Here is a 20,981-nt window from a genome sequence, read left to right on the forward strand (position 1 = left end):
GTGTGCATGCGTTGGTGCATGGCAGCCATTGTGCACCTATGTAGTTGGAAAGGACAGGGGGGCTCATTCATGAGCCCCTTCTGACAGTTTCACCCTGCTGGTGGGTTATTTTTCTTGACGTACTTCCTACATGATTTTATCTCCACGATTAGCTGTATTTGCAAAGGTAAGCTTTTAGGCATATTCGTGAGCTTGTGAAGCCTTGTGCAACATTATACCTGCATCAGGTATGACGTATGCAGGGTGGGCGTTCACAAGCAACAAACACTCATAGGAGTGGTGCTGTGCAATCTATCAGATTTCCTTACTAAAATTGTAGGGCGTCACTGCGTAAGTACCTTACACCTGCATCATGGCAGGCGTAAGAGTGACGCAGTGCCACAGGGAGAGGCTAGCCCCATGCATTGCTGGACTTGATTCATGCTTGTGACATAACTGCAGCAATGCATGACTTAAGCGCTGACAGATATGTCAGGATGACTGATGTATCTGTTATTAACTGCAACATGGAGCGTCGTACAGTGAATACAGCCCATCCATGTTGTCACAAGAAGGGCCTAGAGAAAAGTGTTCCCACGCTGTTGCAGTGATGCAACACTTTTCATCAAAGGTACCCAGGAATGTGCACTATCTTATTGATGGAGCGCATTCCTGCCCTGTATTTATTGTTGCATGGCAGTACAGCTACATTGCTTGTGGCGCTGTCCAGCTCTAAAACATTCAGAAAAGAGGCACCAAGGGGCATATTAGCAAGGGACTGTCGCCGCATTAGCAGCACTTTTTTGCCTCTAAAGTGGTGATATATTTATCTCCCTATTAGCAAGCTGTCGCTAACAGGTGTTAGCAACAGCTTTCCAGCGGTAGCAACTGGTTTTTCAATTGCCTTGCATGCCAGCAATAATTTTCGCTAATGACATGCAAGGTAGGCGTTCCATCTCTAAATATTGCAAAAAATCCCGCTAACCACACTTCGCCCTATTAGCAAGGCTGGCCCGGACCCGCAAAGCAACAAAAATAGTCACGCTAAGGCCCGTTAGCTGCAGGAACTTAAGACCAGAAATTAGCTGTTCTTAAGGAGGGGGATAAGTCTTGGGCCCACATCTATGCATGTGTTTGGTACTGGACAGCGCTGCAAGCAATGCTGCAGCACTGCCCTGTGACAAAAATACACTGCAGGAATGCGCACCATCAATAAGATAGTGCGCATTCCTGTGCCCCAGGCATGAAAAGTGTAGCTGCGACCAGACAGCGTTGCAACACTTCTCATTATGCCCCCCCTTGCAACAGCATGGATGTGCAGTACTCACTGGACAGTGCTCCATGACGCAATTAATGACAGATACGTCAGGAATCATGACAAATCTGTTTGCACTAAAGTCACGCACTGCTGCAGTCGTGTCACAACCATGACGCAACTCCAGCAATGCATTGGGCCAGCCTATCCCCATGGCACTGCCCCACCTTCACGCCTGCCATGAGACAGGCGGAAGGTACTGACGCAGTGCCGTTCATGAGGGGTGCCCGAATGATGGCGTTGTTTGAGATCCACCAGTGGTGGTTGTGCGCTGCAGTGTCATCAATTGTAAGCATTGGTGGAGTGTCAATGCTGAGTGAGTTGACGAGACGTTTAGCGGTGGTCTTGATCCAGCTGCGAGGGGGTCCAATGATGGCTGTGGCGTCCGGTGGGCAATTTGAAGATTTGATTCATCCAATGTTGGTAGTGCCAGGAGAGTCCAAAGTCGTGGCTGTAGTGGAAGTACCCGCTGGCATAGGTTACGTGCTCGACTGTCTGTCCTGCTATGTGGCCTGTTGAGGTGCCTTGCTGCTTGCGTCTGATGTTAGTGACTTCCCCCAGGAGGGGGTGGTGCTCTGGTCACTTGGGCTGCCGAGGTGGAACTTGAGGTCACCGAGTTGGATGCTGTCTGTGGATGGGAGACCCTGGGGTGCAATGAGGTCTAATGGCGTTGGAGAATGGGAGCCATGGTCCGGGGGGTCTGCACATGAGGGTGCCACAGAGGATGTTCATGGGCCTGGTCAGGATCTTGGAGTTGCCGTAGTCCATGGTCACCCTTGGCACATTAGAGTGCAAGGTCAGTCTGAGTGTGCTTTTGTATGATGTCAATGCCTCCTCTCTGATGGTTGGGGTACCTCTTGCAGGTGACACTGCAGTCGTCAGTGATGGCGATGGCGATGTCCGGAGCAGAGGTTGGGCCTGGCAGGCGAGGTGGCGTCCAGGGTTGATGGCCAGGAAGGTGCTGGCATCGTATTGGTGGAGTGTCCAAGAGGAATGATCCTTGATGCTGAGCGTGGTCCAGGGCCAGTCAAACGCAAACAGCGTAGACTATGGTTGCCTTTAGCTCGGGAGATGCCCATTACAGCGCAGGCAGTACATTGTTAACAACGCAACTCTGACAACACAGGTGCCGTTACATCGCATTTGAATACAAGGCATTGTGAGGTCAATAATGGTGTAATTTAAGTATTTCAGGTGGGTATGGGTTTCGATGTAAACATTTTCTTTTGGGTGTTTATTGGGGTAAAATATGAAAAATGGGGTGTATTTTGGCGTAAAATACGAAAAATTTGGTGTATTATGGGGTAAAATATGAAAAATTGGGTTTTATTTTGGGGTAAAATATGAAAAATGGGGTGTATTATGGGGTAAAATATGTCAAATTGGGTTTATTTTGGGGCAAATTATGAAAAATAGGGTGTATTTTTGGGGTAAAATATGAGGAATGGCGTGTATATTGGTGTTGAAAATGAAAAATGGGGTGTGCATTAGTCTCAAATGAGATTTTTGGGTGTGTTGTGGGTGCTCATAAAGGAATTCCAGGCTTCTCGGTTGCGTTTGTGGTGACAAGGATAGTTTTGGTTTTCACTCACCAAAGTGGGAACAGTGTTCTTAAAGTCTCCGCTATGCAACACCCACACTACAGTTGCAATATGCCTATTATTGGTATGCATTGGAATGGAATGCAATGTTATGGCATGCGTTGCAAGTATGTATGTGCCTTTGGCACAAGAGTGGTATGCCTGCTCTGCATGGGCGCACAGCGGCCAACATTGATTGAAGAACACTGAATGGTGCATGGACGCGAGGATGTGTGTGTGAGCGGGTGTTGCTAAAAATCTATTGAGGGAAGTCTTACCTCGAAGCCGTGTCCCATGTCTTCGTAGCTCTTGCTCTCCTACGTCTGCTTCCAGGAAAAGGAAGTAGGCAGCGAGGCTTCCTCCCCTGAGCCAATCACAATGCTTTGTTGCAGCGGTGTGACTGGTAATTGGCAATGGGACAAGTCATGCAGCCACAGGCCGGAGGGGTGGTCATGTTCTGCATGCAGGCTGAAATGCAGCCTGCATTGCGAACAGGGAAGTGCACATGACTGCTTTGTGCGTCATGGGTGGGCCGACCGAACAGTCACTGCGCACTTGAGTTGCCTTGCCAATCCGCCCATGCCCTGCTCCGTGTTTGGAGCAGTCCTACCCACCCTCCCATGCCTTGAGGATACATAGCATGATCACATCAGTTAGTCATCCCTTGTTTTTCCCTTTTCATTCTGTTTTTCTGTCTTCTCTGAGCCCGCACTTCTCGATTTCCGCGGATGCTACCCCTGCGGCTTGCACCCTGTCCTCATGCACTTCCGCATCCCAGATGATCGTTCCTCCACCCTCACCTACTTAATGGCACACGCTGCGCAGTCACCCAGCAGACGCACGCTGCTGGTGTGCTGAAGGCGCGCCTAAGGCAAGCCCATCTGCACCCATCCGTGTCCCAAACGCAACCAGTGCCAGGAACCATGGATCTCGAGCCAGCTACTGCTACAGCTCAGTTACCCTCCACGGACTCAACCACGGAAAACTCAGAGACTGACAACAGGCCTTGCCAAACATGACCCATGGCCAGTTCACCTGCCTCCATTGACGCCAGACCTTAACCACCACACCAGCCTCCAACACAGCCAGCGTCGCAGCCAGTGAACTCCACACTTGGATCTCCAACTGCGCATACAAGCTCACCCCGCTACGCAAGCCCGACAAACAGCACCCCAGGAAAGCCACCTGATCCCCAAGAAGCAATACGCACCAGCAGATTCCTGGAGAAGAACTGGAGAAACACCAAGACACCTGAAATCTACACCACCTACAAGGACGTCATGAGGGACTACCACAACCAAATCCTCAACAACTCCACCAACTCGAAGCAACTCTTCAAGGTCATTCATGAATTCACCAACCCTTGAAGCAAAGCCACAGACATCACCCTGTCCCAAGAGCTTTGCGATAACCGTGGAACCTAGTTCCACCTCAAGATCAAAAATACTCCACAACAACTTTGCTGTCCATCCTCCAGATGCCTACAGCTGGCCCAAAGCCCCCCAACACACCAGCCATCCCACCATCCCCACCTGGACGCCGGTCACAGCTGAATACACCGCCTTGATCATGACAGGAATCCACTCGGGGGACCACACCGACCCCTGCCCTCCTCATATCTACCACAGCACCGAGATTGCCCTACTCGCGGCCACAGATGACATCCACACCCTCCTGGACTAAGGCCACTCCACAGCCTTCATCATACTCGACCTTTAAGCGGCCTCCGAAACCGTCTCCCATCGCCAGACTACATGACGCTGGATTACAAGGAACAACCCTCGACTGGATCCAATCATTCCTCCCCGGAAGAGGCCAAAGGATCAGACTGACAATCTTCCTCTCCGATACCACGTAAATCACCTGCGGAGTCCCAGAGGGTTCATCTCTGAGGCCGACCCTCTTCACCATCTACAGGGCAGCCTCAACGTCATCGTCCAACAACACGGCCTCAACATCGTATCCTATGCTGATGACACCCAGCTCATCCTCTCCCTCACCAAAGACCCCACCACCATCAGACTCGACTTACAGAAAGGAATGCAGGACGTCATTGTCTGGATGACCAACAGCTGCATGAAGCTCAATGCCGAGAAGACAGAAGTCCTTGTCCTTGGAACCACACCTTCAGCATTGGACACCACTTGTTGGCCTTCTCCCTCTGAAGCCCACCTACCCCCTCAGACAACGCCAGTAACCTTGGCATCGTACTCGACCCATCCCTCACCATGAACAGACAGGTCTACGCCGTCACCTTCAGCTGCTTCAACACCCTGTGCATCCTCCGCAAGACCTTCAAATGGATAACCCCAGAGTCAAGGAAGACAGTCATCCATGCACTCATCACCAGCAGTCTGGACTATAGAAATTCACTGTATGCCACCATTTACAAAGCCCTACTCTGCAAACTTCCGACATGACAGTACACCGCCACCAGACTCCTCCACGGCATCCCCCGGCACTGACACATCAGCCAACACCTATGTAGACTCCACGGTCTCCCCGTGGTGATATGAGTCACCTTCAAAATCATCACTCATGCCTACAAATGCCTACACAACAACTTAATCAAATACATTAACAACAGAATCAACTTTCACATACACAGATGAGACATCTGATCTTCCAACCTCGCACTGTTCAAAACCCCATGCATCAACAGAGCCAGAGCAGGCGGAAGATCCTTCTCCCATATCGCATCCAATACCTGGAATGAGCTACCAGCAGATATCAGAGGTGCCCCCTCCCTGAACACCTTCAGGAAGACCCTCAAGACCTGGCTCTTCCGCTAACAGATCTGCACCCCCCTCAGTGATACGAGACATTCATGGGTGAGTAGCGCGCTTACAATTCCCCTGAGTGATTGATTAATTGGGTTTTCATCATGTTATGATTGTTCCTCTCCTGCCCTGCTTGAGGTGCTGGGGCAACACTCTTCCAACTAGTGGTGCATCATCTACGTGTGATTGGCATGAGCAACTCCCCCCCGGCCCTCCTGCGCTACGCGACCCACCTTCTCCTTCTCTGGACATTGACCCCGTGGCGCTGTCCACTGCACTCACTCCAAATCTGTGACTCAGCCAGCAGGAGCCTCAGCCAGGTGTGCTTTCACTGGTCTGGGTACAGCAGTCACCACGTAGTCCGCTGGTGGACCACCTGATGCAGTTGATGCAGCAGGGCTCCCTTAGGTGTGTAGTTGTAGCGCTCAGAGCACACAAGTTTGGCATAGCACAGGGGCCTCACCCTCCAGAGCATCTGGCCAGCCCAACATCATCACGTCCTGTGATGCAGGGAGACGGCACCCACCATTGGCAATCCCCTCCATGCACCCTGGTGTAGTGGTGGAGTATAGTATGCAAAGTGGACCTCACAACGTTGGTGCGTAGGATCACCTCTACCATTGACTGCACCAAGGTGCACAAGACGGGCTTCTCACACAGGTCAGCAACATGTCTCCATGTGACCTGCCAGACTTCACCACCATGTATGGGCGATCTTCGCAAAGTAATGTCTTCAGCCACGGCTCATCGACTCCACAGCTATTCCACATCCAACTCCAGGCCACAGAAGCAGGTCCAGCAAGGGATCCAGGAACCAGACGCATGTCCAGCGAGGCATCCAGACTCTCATCCTGGTCAGCCGGGATGCTGGGTGGTTTGAGGGGGTTGTTGATATGTGCTGCACTTGGCCCTGGCTGCTCAAATCTGCATTTAAACTTTTTTTTCTACATTTTTTATGTTGGAGGGGGACTGATAGGCTAAGTCCACACTTGCTGCTTAGGGTGCCTTTTTCTAACGGGATGGGCTTTTTGGTGGATTCCGCCCGCTATCGCCGGTTTCATTAACGCCATCACGCTAACGTTAGCGGCAGTCTTCCCGGAAACTATCGCCTGTCAGCAACACATTGGTAATACGTCGCTAACAGGGCGATAACTTGCGGGGATCGACAGCGATAAAAAGAACTAGCGCTTACCTAGGTTAGCGAGAGTTATCGCCATTTCTTGCTAATATGGCCCCAAGTGTTTTCCACATTTTTCAGATCAGCTATTTCCTGGGCTTAAAAAATGCCTCTAACTGGAGTTTGTTTTGCAACATATTAGAAAATATTTGTACCTATTGCAAAATTGGCTTTGCTGCAGTTTTTGGATGTGACCGCCTACCTTGCATTTCCATTTTGTTAAGTACCACTAACAGAAGTGACAATCTTTCAAATGTACATTTTGGTCAGAAAAGTGCCGCAAACTCCAGGTAGCAGCAACTTCTACATATGGCAATTAACAAAATACAACATTACCAAAAATAAAATGACGCAACGGCGGCGTGAAGTCCATGTACATATGCCCCATTGTGTCTACACTAATCCATTATCAAACGATTTAAATGTAGCTTCAATATACATGCTCATGCTGTGTGTGTATAAGCAGCCTAGGATAATATTTACATTCTCAAACCATTCTCAAATCGCGGAGGTGCTCTAAACACAGACAATTAACATTGTTTGACATGTAAGTGTCTGATACTGTACATTCATGACCCTGTTGTACCATATAACATGTCAAGCTACGTAGGCTATGCTTGTCAACAGTGCCTGTAGAGATATCCAGTTCCGGTCACATTTGTCATTTTACAGTTGACACAAGTTCATATGAAAACAAGGGAGACACAGTAACATCAATTTTCCAAATTACAATGGCCTTGTGCAACTGATATGTCACTAATGTTCATGTCAATAGTGAAGTATCAGTGCACAAGGTCACCAAGTACAATGCTTCACATTATTTCATACACCCTGTATCACCTCTGTCCCGCTGTTTCATCAAATCTCAACAATCCCACTGTTGCATGCTAATCAATGGCATTTGAACAAGTCTACGTATGGCAATTTAGTCTACCTTTACATGGCCTTGGAAACATGTTAGAGTTTATATTGACAAAATGGTAAAATTGTGTTTTAACATTGGTGTTGCTGTTTGTGACCCCACAAAAATGTCTTTGTTTGTCTTCTTCACCAAAATTCTTGTGCTACCTGTGCATAAATCCAAGTATGCATGAAAGGGTTGTAATGGTGGTGCAAGGGGCCTGACAATTTGGCAGGAATCTGTATCATTACAACATATCAAAATTAGCATGTAAACATGGGAAATGAGTCACATCCAAACATCACACCAGGGATGGTTATGACAGGTAGGATGATGTGAAAAGTTAACAATTCCATGTGTCAATTCCTCATAAAATGTGGACTGATTTCTGTCACACACATAGAGGTGGCATAATGCCACTTGGACTTGCTACAGTGCTGGAAGGTGCCCTTTCCTAGCCGTCAACAATACAGCCATCAAGGCATGCACACTTGCAAAATGGTGCAAAGGTGCATGCACTGCTTCAGGCCTGGCCTGTCTGGCCATGTGCCATGTGATAGGAAACACATTTTAAACGCAACTAGGACATTTTGTAACCAAAATTTGAAAATCTTATCTGATGATGTATAGCTTGAACTTTGCTCTGTTGACCTACATCATAGTTACAAAGTGATGTGAACACAAAAGGTAGAATCTTGAGACCAGATGTCAAACATGAGCATCAACCTACATTTTGTTACATTTCAGGGCATGCAACACCTACTCATGAGCAGCAACCTGTGTTTGAAGAGGCTGATGAGGAGGGTGACAGTGTGCCAAGCCTGGACCAAGGCCTCCTCCAGGAGCTGTTACAATCGATTCAAACACCCTCTCCCGGCACAAGAAGGTCAAGCGGCATTGTGGGGTCTCCACATGACTTGTCTGGAAACCCTCGTACACCATCTCCCACAACATCTGAACCTCCCCAATCGCAGGACACGCTAAATGTATTTGAACAACGTGTTGTTGAAGTGCAGAGCCAGTTGGTACATGAGGTGCGGAAAGGGATGGAGAGCATGGCAGCCACCCTAGAGGGGGTCCTCAGTTGTCTAAGCTCAGGTTGTGGCAGTGCAGAAAATGGAAGAGGCACCGATGCTCCACAACGTGGCTTGTGTCAGGCCCTGAATGGCATATCTGTTGTCATGCAGCAGAGGCACGAGCAAATGCCCACCACAAGTGGCACCCTTGAAGTTGCCAACAGGCTGAGGGCCATCCAGAACATAGTTGAAGCCATGGGTCAGAAACAGGATACATACCTTACCGCCTTGGCTGCCTACCAACGGGATGTTCCGGCAGTGCTGGCAAACCAGCAAGTCATGCTCAGGGCATTGCTGCCTTACCTGTTGGCTCAGGGAAATGATGCAGAAAATCTGCCTTCCACATCTTCAGCTCCTGATGTCTGTATGCCTCCTGTGTCTACAGGATCATTGATAACACCATCAGCTGAGACAACACATACATCTGAGGAAGATGATGTTGATGAATTTCCAGTCGTCCGGAAAATGGCGCGTTAGCATCACCTATTGCCAAATGATCCTAAATCTACACTGTCCAGTGCTCATTGTACTGACAGCATACCCTAAAAATGTAAATGTCCTATTTCTCATTGTCACTGGATTATCACCTAATTATTTGTGGCCTTCCTCTGTGAGATGAACGTATGATGGAAACTCTTCCTTTCTTCACAGTTAAATCTTACTCTCACCTATATGTCCGAAAAGGTTTTTTTGTATGGATTGTGCATGGACATCCTCATCCTTACTGTAAGTGTCTCTTGATTATTTGCCTGCCGTCATACCTTGCTACTTGCTTTATTGTATCAATAAATGTACTTTTCAAGCTCAGCATGCAATGTGCAACTGGCAACAGCAATTAAGTGACTAGTACCGTATGGAGAACAGAAATAGCAATGGCTAAGATAGCACAATAGGTCCCATGTTGGTATGACAAACAGTTCAAAAGTTGCAAAGAGTGTGTGAATGGTAAAAGCAATTCTGCTTGCAAGCTTGCATTTATGTGGGTCATTCCTAGGTGAATGTGTGAGATCATACAAATGCTGACATCCCTCAGGTATATATACATGTGAAACATGTGCAGGTGGCTGGCATCAAAGGCACATCCTAAAGTAAAAAATATCGTAGACACAGCAATTTGCTCATTTGTTGGAATATGAACATGCTTCACACCAGTGTGCCTGCAACCACATCCATTATCACTCAACCTGTGTCTCATGTATGAGGTCCTACAAACACTTTTGTGGTACTGCAATGACACTGTGCCAGATATAGAAGGAGACACTGAGGCACCAAAATGGCCTTACAATTAACCACGGCAACAGAACTTCCCTGACATGGCAGATTTGATTCGTCCGAACACATATGTAAATCTGAGAGACTGTCAACCATTCGGCATCCCACTATTCCTTGAGCTAAGTTACACATTTCCTGTAGAGACGTGACAACCTGATACATTACCAGGTTGAAGACAATTTGTAAATCAGCAAAAGTGCAATGGGACGTGGAGTTAGCTTGCATATCCACAATATTGACATTTGTGCAGGCCTGTCACACTGATTATTGCGCATTAACGGACCCTAAATGTCAGAGACCTATTAAACTCTGAAACGGAAAATATCTGTGGTGTACTAGATGTGTGGTACTATCCGTACCACTAGTACAATGCATATTGCCAATGAGGTCAATTGTCTGTGCCCCCATGGTCTGTCTGTGCCTTGTTCACTGTTTTGGGCCCTTGTGTGTTTGTGCTTTGACTGATAGCGCCTCTTTTGCCTGTCTGTGCCGTTTACCCAGTTTTCTCTGTATTCCCACTGTCTTTTCCTTCCCTCTTCCGCCGCAGATACCTCTGCATCCAGCCCCCCCACATGTTCCTGCCTTCTAACTGCTCTCCCTACCCACGACCCCTGGTCAATGGCGGCTGCTGTGTATCCGCATCATTGGTGTGCTGAAGTCAAGCCCATCGGGGCACTTACACAACCTGACCACAACCTGCGCAAGTGACTTTGGATCACCAACTCACCACCGCTACAACTCCAGCACGCTATGCATGCAACCTTGGAAGCTACTACATCTGCCAGCTCTCAACACCTTGCAACTCACAAGCACCATTCTCATGTCGACACTGCCGAAGCACCTTCACCCACCTCCGGACAATGACAGCTACGGTCAGCAGGCTGGATACCAATGTACCCAAACCCCTGAGCTGCATCCTCCTCCACACACGTTCCCTGCACAGACATGTTATGGAAATCTGGGAGGTCATCAACACCCTCTTGCACAAGTGACGTTGCCTTCCTCACATCTGCAACCGACATTGCATACACCATCCCCAACGGGTACAAGATCATGAGGAAATACGGGACCAAACACCCTGAAGGAGGCCTTGCCACCATTCCCCAGGAACTGCCTACAACTGACTACCTCCATTATGATCAACTCATTGCGCAATATGGAACATGTCCACTACCGGATCCCGGTCAACCCCAGAACAACTGTTTGTTGAACCCTCGCCTACAGACATCCTGGATCTGCCACACCATTCACCAACACCATCGCAGATCACATAGCGCACCACTACCTTGCCTCCTCTGACTACGTACTGCTTGAAGACCAGAATATACACCTCAACAACCTCCACCATCTTAACTACACCGCCCTCCTAGACAACCTCGCCAACATCAGATTGAACCAACTTGTCATCACCCCGACTCACAAGATGGGATATACCCTTGACCCCATCTTTTGCAGCGATAACAACATTTGCCTTGGCCAAACCACACAACCTCTCTGGACCGACCACCACTGCATCCACTTCTCCTTCTCAAAACACACCATACACAAGTCAACACCACATACCCTGTGCAGACACTGGTGCAAGATCACCAAAGAGCCCCTTGCCTCTGCACTAATCCGCACTCCTCCCCCCACCATGAGTAACACAAACTCTGCAGCGAACTAACTCCACAAATGGGACTACATCTGCCGAAACATGCTTGCACCCCTCCAGAAGTACAACATACAACACATCACAAAAGTCACCTGTTTCATCACGGACCTACAAGATTCAAAGCTCTTGTGCTGACAAGTCGAGAAAGCTGGGAGGATCAGCAAAACCCCAGGAAACACGCACCGCCTACAGGACCAACACTACAGCACACTATCCAACTCATCAGATCCACAAAAATGCTACTTCATCCAGGGCAGTATCCTCTCCAACTCCTGAAAATCCAGGGAACTCATCAACATCATACAATATTTCACCTGACCCCCCAGCAAAAGCTCAGTCCTCCCTCCCTCCCGGGACCTTAGCAAGAAACTTGGATCCCTCTTCTACCACTAGATCAGGAAAGTCAATGCCAACTTTGATGAACAGTACCAAGGCATCCGACCCAAGACCTTCCAACAAAAAATCCACCCTACAGACCATCCTCTGCTGTGCCCCTATCACCATAGAACACACTGCAAACGCCATGAGGGGCATAGACTCGGTAGCATCCACAGACTCCTGCCCGCAGCACATCTTCCACAGGGCTGCCTCCGCCATTGCACCAGAAAACTGACAGACAATAAACTGCACCCTTGGAACAGGCGCCTCCCCAATGATTGCAAATGGCCAGAAGTCCAAGCCATTCCCAATCATCCCCTTGCAGACCTAACAGACAGCAAGACCCACAGGCCCATCTCTCCCCTCACATTTGCCCCCAAAGGCACCACCCAGATTGTCAACATACACCTAGTGAACTTCATAGAATCCTACAACATTCTCAACACTTCTCAATCCAGCTCCATAAGAAACCACAGCATCAAGAGTGCCCTCCTAGATGCCACCGCAACATCCACACACTCCTCAAACAAGGCCACACTGCAACCCTCAATCTACAAGACCTCTCAGCCGTTTTAAAATCCATCTCCCACCACACACTAGCAGCCAGACTCCATGATGGCGACATACAAGGAAATGCCCTACACTGGATTGGTTCCTTCCTCGCAGCCCAAAGTCAATGATTCAGACTCCAGCATTTCCTATCTGAACACACAGGGCCCGATTCACAGAATTAACTTAAGACAAAATCCTAAACTTACTACTTTTGGTATTCACAGAATGCGCTTACTACTTTTGGTATTCACAGAATGCACTTACTACTTTTGGTATTCACAGAATGGATTTACGACTACTAACTTTACGTCCGCACTTGGGCCGGAAATTCCGGCCCAGAGGCGGAGCTTCCGGCCCAGGGGCGGAGCTTCTAGCCTAAAGGCGGAGCTTCTGGCCCGGAGGCGGAGCTTCCGGCCTGGAGGTGGGGATTCTGGCCAGTGGCGGAGATTTAGCCATGGCCGAAATCTCCACCTCCGGGCCGCAAGCTCCGCCTCCGGGTTGGAAGCTCCGCCCCCGGGCCGGAAGCTCCGCCTCCGGGCCGGAATTTCCGGCCCGAGTGTGGACGTAAAGTTAGTAGTCGGAAATCCATTCTGTGAATACCAAAAGTAGTAAGTGCATTCTGTGAATACCAAAAGTAGTAAGTGCATTCTGTGAATACCAGAAGTAGTAAGTTTAGGATTTTGTCTTAAGTTAATTCTGTGAATCGGGCCCACTGTGTACTGATGCAGAGTTCCCCAAGGATCGTCCCTCAGCCCCACAATCTTCTACATCTACATGGCCCCACTTGCTGACATCATCAGTAAACACGGACTCAGTGTAGTATCCTACGCCAAATACACCCAGCTCAGCCTCTCCCTCCCCAAGGTACCCAACATCACAAGACACAACTTACCGCAATGGATGAAAGATGTTACAACCTGGATGAGCTGCAGCTGGCCAAAGCTCAAATTGTAGCAAAATGCAAGTCATCATCCTCAGAGCCACCCCTTCCACATGGGACTATACCTGGTGGCCCCCTGCCCTGGGCAACCCTCCCACCACGTGGACCAAGCATGCAACCTCAGCATCGTACACGACTCATCCCTCACCATGGCCCAACAGATCAACGCTGTATCCTCAACATACTTCTACACCCTCTGCATACTCTGCAAGACCTTCAAATGGCTCTAGCCCAAAATCAGGAATGCCATCACCCACACATCCATCATCAGCAGGCTGTACTATGGGAAAGCCCTGTACACCGGCGTCAACACATTTCAGAGCAACAAAATCCCGAATGTCCAGACCACTGTAGCCCGACATTCCCTCTGCGTCCCATGACAAGACCACATCGGCCACCACCTACAAGAGCTCTACTACCTCCACGTCTAAAAAAAGACTGATATTCAAGCAGCTCACACACGCCTACAGAGCCCTCCACAACACCGGACCACAATACCTCTACAAAGGAATCTCCTTCTACACCCACAAGAGATACCTCTGCTCTGCTGACCAAGCCATGGCCAAAATTTCCTGCATCTACAGACCCAGACCGTGAGGCAGATCAATTTCCTACTTGCGGCCAAGACCTGGAACATACTCCCCCTTAGCATCGGTCCAACACTGCAAGCATTCAGTAAGAGCCTCAAGACCTGGATTTTCACATGATGGGTGATGACAGAAGCCCCCCTGTCCCACTATACCTTAAGACCCTCAAGGGTGAGTAGTGGGCTCTATGAATTCCTGATTGAGGTATGAATTGTTTGCTTAGATTACCTGTAAATGTATACAAATGTTAGAGTTGAGATCATAACTGACAGTCTGCGCACAGCAAGTGTAAGTCCCAACCTGAGCAGATGTCATCAGTTCCGAGGCCCACTAGTCAGACATTTCCTAAATACAAACATTGCTTTATTTTCAAAATATTTCACAACACTCAAATGCTATGCTTAACATCACTACACTATAACTACATTAAATGGTACGTCCTACACTAAACTAAACTAAATCTACTACACTGACATCCTAACATCTAAACTTAAACTTCATACCAATACCTTATCCTACCTCACACCTGCATCACAATACACAGGTAACCTCCCCCCCCTCTATTCAACAATCACACGTCAGGCATACATGCACTCTATCTAAACACAGACTAACTAAACCTAGCAAACTAAACAAAGATATATTTTTCTAATGTTTTTTCAAAAAATGTATTCTTAAAATACATTAAACATTCACTAAACATCAACCCCCCACCCACTACTAATAACTTGACGCCTTATCCTAGAACTAATACTAAGCACTACAAGTACACTAACAGCTAACTAACTATAAATGCATTAAAATAGAAAACCTTGCAAAGACACTTTAACACTATATATGTGCAAAGAAATGTTAGGAACACATAACAGTTGGAGATCATGTTGGTGAGTGGCTGGCTACAGCTGCTCATCCATTTGGTTTATGCTCTCCTGTAAGTCTGCCACCATCTTTAAAAGGGTGGCCAGTTGCAATTGTATGCCCGACATCTTGAGACTCAAGTCCTGCTGGCCCTTTTCCAGTTTCTCCACCTTGGACAAAATTAGACCGACATCAATGTATGAAGGTGCAGCAGCAGATCCAGATGTGGGAACTGTGTAGGTTTCAGGGGGCGGAGCAGAGGAAGGTCCAGATGGGGGAGCTGTGGAGGTTTCAGGGGGCGGAGCAGAGGAAGGTCCAGATGGGGGAGCTGTGGAGGTTTCAGGGGGCGGAGCAGAGAAAGGTCCAGATGGGGGAGCTGTGGAGGTTTCAGGAGGCGGAGCAGGGGAAGGTCCAGATTGGGGAGCTGTGGAGGTTCCGGAGGGCAGATTGGATGAAGATCCAGATGGGCCAGCTGTGGATGGTGCAGAGGTGTGTAGGGTAGAGGATCCAGGCTGTTGAGGTGAGGATGTTTCCATTTGTGGGGAATGGGCTTCCCCTGCTTCTGCTCCTTGTTGTGTGTCCATAGCAGATGGCTTTGTCTTGGTCTTTCGTGTGCGTTTAGTTGATGGTGGAGTAGGAGCTGGTGAGTTCCAGGTTCCAGCTGCATTTGAGTGATCATGTTGGCGGCCCATCTGTCTGAAGTAACGTGCCACATGGCGGATGTGGCGTTATCGTTCCAGACGGATCCTGTACTGCCTCTCCTCATCTGGTGTCATGTTGGCTGCAATGGAGGAATTACATCCACATCAGTCTACAATTACACATTGACACTTGTAGACATGCACATTCAGGCAATATACGGGACATATTATCAAGGCTCTATTGCTAACAGAAAATCACTTTGAAAGCATTGGGGCCTCATTTATGATGTTTAGACCAAGGGCAGCGAAGTAATGAATATTAATGTGCTGCCTTATGACAAATCTAAGGGCCAGGAAAGGGCTGTATCAATGTGATACGGTGCATTTCTGTGCTTTTGCCCAGCGCCGGAACACAAGGTCTGCCATGCACCAACGCAGGCACCTCATCACCATGGTGCAAGCGCGTCTGCGAGCAGGCAAGGATTGTTTATGTGTTTGAAGATGTCCCTTCCTGCACATGAAGAATCCAAGGTCTAATGAACTTTGTCCCTGTATGCTGCACAAGGCAACACACATGTAAAAAGCCAAATCGATGGGAAAAAAACATTATTGCTTGTTTTACCAAGTCAAGACCAGGTTTGCCCCGCTCTTCATTTTGGCACAGCCTCCTATTTACGTTACACTTGTAAATGGGGGGCTGCATCAAAAACAATGGGTGTAGCATTGTGACACACAGCGCAACACCCACTGCCCAACCCTTTCCATGGTAGACACAGCATGAGAGGGGGCATAATTTACAAGCCAACATTAAGCCATGGTATGTGGATTAACACTGCCTTGTAAATGAGGCAAGTACCGTTTTGCCACAAGAACATCAGTGCATGTGACGTTGTGATGGCAATAGGGGCTTCTACATATGCCCCTTTATATAACATAGGTAACTGCATACATTATGGCCCTTATTTATGAAGGCCTTGCGCCACCGGTGTGTCACTCTTAAAATGGGACGAAGTGACGCACCGGTGGCGCAAGGCCTTCATAAAAAAGGCCCTATATCTTTGGGCTTCTACTATTTCCATGTCTCAAATAGGCATTGTTTCCCCAAACTATCTCTCTCACATACAATGTGTGCTCCATTTATGTGGTTCAGACATAGTGCAGCACAACATGGGAACATTTGGAACTCGCCCACAGCAACACTTCATACATGTGACCCTTAATTTTGTCATCATGCATGTGCACATAGTACCAATAACTCCTTTGCTCTTTCATGCACATGTGATGTGTAACCATGCTGCATGCGAGGATGATGCTTCTGACATGTCTCCAAGCAAGTCATGCATGAGGAAACATTGTAACCAAACAGACAAGGATTTAAATGATATCACACTCACCAGTGGCATTAGGATCCTTGAATCTCTCCACCTCTTCCTGTGTGTATGGGGGGGGACCACCTACACGCTGAAAAAGTTGACAATATGATTAGTGGATGTGGCACATTTCAACACTGTACATGTATTTTATGTGAGTTAGTTGCATCTTCACAAGGGTATTACAGTGAGTCCCATTTATCTCCCCAATTCGTACAACATGGCCTGCCTAAGTGCTAATAGGAAGCACACTCTTTCACAAATTTTGTAACACACATGTGCTCTAATTTTCTGTGGTGTTCCATTGAGATGCCGTTCACAAACACATGCACACTTGCACCATGTTGCAAGTATGTTTGCATTGTGGTGATGAATGTGATTGTGCAGCTATGGACAGCTTTGGTACAATAGTGACAGTTAACATCTGTAAATTCACAGATGTGCGTGCTGTTTTATGCGTCAGACCCAAAACAAATGATCAGGCATGTGTAATTACTAATTTGTGGTAGCTGCACCTCCCTGATGCCGCACATGGCTTTGTATTTGATTAGTAATCATTCCCAGATGTACCGGGACTCTTAGATCTGTGAGTGTGTCTGCTTCAATGGATTGTGCATTGTGACAACCACTGCAAGACCCATGAAATGGCACTTCTACACATTGTTCTGTGTGAAAGGAGCCCATGTACACACGGATATGTGATTCACCTTCCATACACTTTTAATGGCCTTGTAGATGTGTGCCACTTTCACACGTGACACTGCATGACAGTGGCATAACAGTTGTATTGATGTTGGTGTTCAAACACAACAAACATGGGATCTGACACAATACCGGCTATATGAGATATCATATGTTGGGGTATGCAACCAAACTTAAGGTAGCCCCCGGTATGCCATTATGTTTGCACATTGATGCGCAAATGGCTTAGTTTTAGCATTTTGTAAATCAATGTGCGCTGCATTCAACGTCAAACCTAGTATGTGAATATCAGGACACTAAGAAGTATTTTTATTAAAAGGTGATCCTTCCTGCACACAGTCATTAAGAATGAATGAAGGCTTTGTGCATTTGCACTCGGGAAACACTTGTGCATCTGCGCTGGGTACAAGCGGCAAATAGCACATTGTGCCTTGTAAAATACACATATAAACACTATTTTGTTGATATTTTGCTGCACAGCAAGATTACTTGTGATGCTGGCTGACATCTACTACTCAATTTTGATGGCCCTGGAGGTAAGAACTGTATATACAGGGCCTCCAAGTTGTAATGAAGGGGGCACCAGAAAGTTTGCCTCAAGCTCTCTGAGAATGCAATGTACAACTTTTAATGGGGGCATAATTTATGGAATATTGACACTGCGTGGTGCCGCAAATTATTTTGCAGCTCCACGCTGCGTAAGTTTTGAAGCACCATGATGCAACATATTGTCTCCTACATGTTGCATCTCTGTGCCTTTCCATGCCCTGGCCCACAATCTGCTGTCATGCACCAGCACAGACCATCTTGCACCATGGTGCATGAATGCCAGCGTCATGGTGAGAATGTTTTTGGGCAGGAAGGGACACCTTCACACCCAAAAATAATCTCTTGAGGTGATATTCTCTACCAATATGTGCTGTTGAATACACAACACATTGACAGCAGATGAAACAAGGAGAAATGGAAACATTACTCATCCTTGTGCAATGTAACACCATCAATGGGGGTGGCTTTGGATCTTAATGCATTTCAAGGTGTTACGATTGTTAGTAAATCTTGAAAAACCTGAGTGGACATGGTTGTAGCGTGTACACAGCCACAGCAACACCCATGACACATCCCTTACATACAACATATAGCGTGAAATTGGGCATAATTGACACATACACATTAAGACACTCTGTGTGGTTTTATTTGTGCTTGCAAAAATATCTCCTTTTCATGCAGCTCATTGTGTGTTAGGGGAGCAACATGTGTGTTGCTGTGGCTTTTCCTCAGCAACACCCATGTCCACTAATGCATTTACAAAGTTTTAGCAATTGTGATTCTGGAAAGGCGTCAGAATGCTACGGCAACGCAGGGATGGCGTAGCTAGACCCAACGATTTGTAAAACAGCAGTGCTTATTTACAATGCCCTTGCGCCACTGATACCTCACTGGTAAAAATAACAGTGGCACAAGACCCTTGTAGAAAAAAACTGTTTACCCACAACACATGGGGCAAGGGTGCCTGAGCCAGTGCATGTCATCAGTTTATGTGTCAGTGCCTGGAAAAGCACAGAGATGCATCATGTAATGTGAACTATGTTGCATCACTGTGCTTCAAAACCTAACACAGTGCTGCTCAGAAAGCTGACTTGCGCAACCGTGCTGCGTTGGTTTTTGTAAAATTGTGCTGTACATTTGTCCACATGGATCACTACAAAACATCACTGACAGTAAACCTACCTACTAATCCGGCAACATCCAGGCCCAGGTGGTCCAGGAGATCCTGCTCTCGGTTGATTATGTCTGCCCAGCGGTGTTTGTATTGCCTTAGGCTCCTCTCCACACCAAAGATGCGCTCCATTTGGTAACGCACCTTCTCCCACCTTGTCTTCCTCTCCTGTGTCGGGTACCCCTGTAGTACCCTGCCTCCGCTCCCAATCATGTTGGGGAGATAGTGGACTATGAGCCACAGTAGCCCCCCAAACTCCTGCTCAGTCAGGTTCCTGGACCTGCCCGACATATTTGTGACACAGCACAAAACACAATTTTGAAATAAAAACGTAACTATATTGCCTAACAACTCTTCCCCCTATAACTATGAAGAAATACCCTTAAATAGACAAACACCCCTTTCAAAACAACACAAAACTACACAATACACAACTACACAACAGTTCAGACACAATATGGACACAATAAACAAGACAGACAGACAAACAGCTTTTAAACTTGACCAAAAACACTAGCAAGCAAAAACACCCTCCTACACCTAGTACAGACTACAAATGAGTGAAATAGAAAGTGAAAGCAACATTGAACTTCCTGGTGTGCAGCATGGCAGGCTGATTACATCATATCGATGCAACACGTTTTCACCGGTGCGTCATTATTTGCATGCGTAAAAAATCATTTTATGATGCTTTGTTCATCGTAGTTGTCAATGTACAGTTGCACTGTTTTGCACGCAGGACACCAGATGCGTATTTCCCGTTTGTCATAAAAGTGCCTCAACAGGCACATTACATTTTAGTGTCAATTTATGGTGGTAGTATATTCAGCTGAGTCTGATTCTGACGTATGTTGCACAAACGTCATTTTGGGGGTTTGAGTGAAAAATGCATGTGTCAGATTCTGACGTATGATGCACAAACGTCAATTTTGGTGCTTGAGTCAGAAATGCATGTGTCTGATTGTGACATATGATGATCAAATGTCAATTTTGGGGCTTGAGTGGGAAATGCATGTGTCTGAATGTGACATATGCTGATCAAACGTCAATTTTGGGGCTTGAGTCAGAAATGCATGTGTCTGAATGTGACGTATGCTGATCTAACGTCAATTTTGGGGCTTGAGTCAGAAATGCATGTGTCTGAATATGACGTATCCTGATCTAACGTCAATTTTGGGGCTTGAGTGGGAAATGCATGTGTCAGATTCTGACTTATGATGCACAAACGTCATTTTGGGTGGGTTGAGTGGGAAATGCATGTGTCTGATTCTGACGTATGATACACAAACGTCATTTTAGGGCTTGAGTCAGAAAAGCACGTGTCTGATTCTGACGTATGCTGATCAAAAGTCACTTTTGGGGCTTGAGTTAGAAATGCATGTGTCTGAATGTGACGTATGCTGATCTAACGTCAATTTTGGGGCTTGAGTCAGAAATGCATGTGTCTGAATGTGACAGATGATGATCAAATGTCAATTTTGGGGCTTGAGTGGAAAATG

Source organism: Triturus cristatus, chromosome 8, assembly GCF_964204655.1.
Source record: "Triturus cristatus chromosome 8, aTriCri1.1, whole genome shotgun sequence".
In the NCBI taxonomy this organism is placed as follows: domain Eukaryota; kingdom Metazoa; phylum Chordata; class Amphibia; order Caudata; family Salamandridae; genus Triturus; species Triturus cristatus.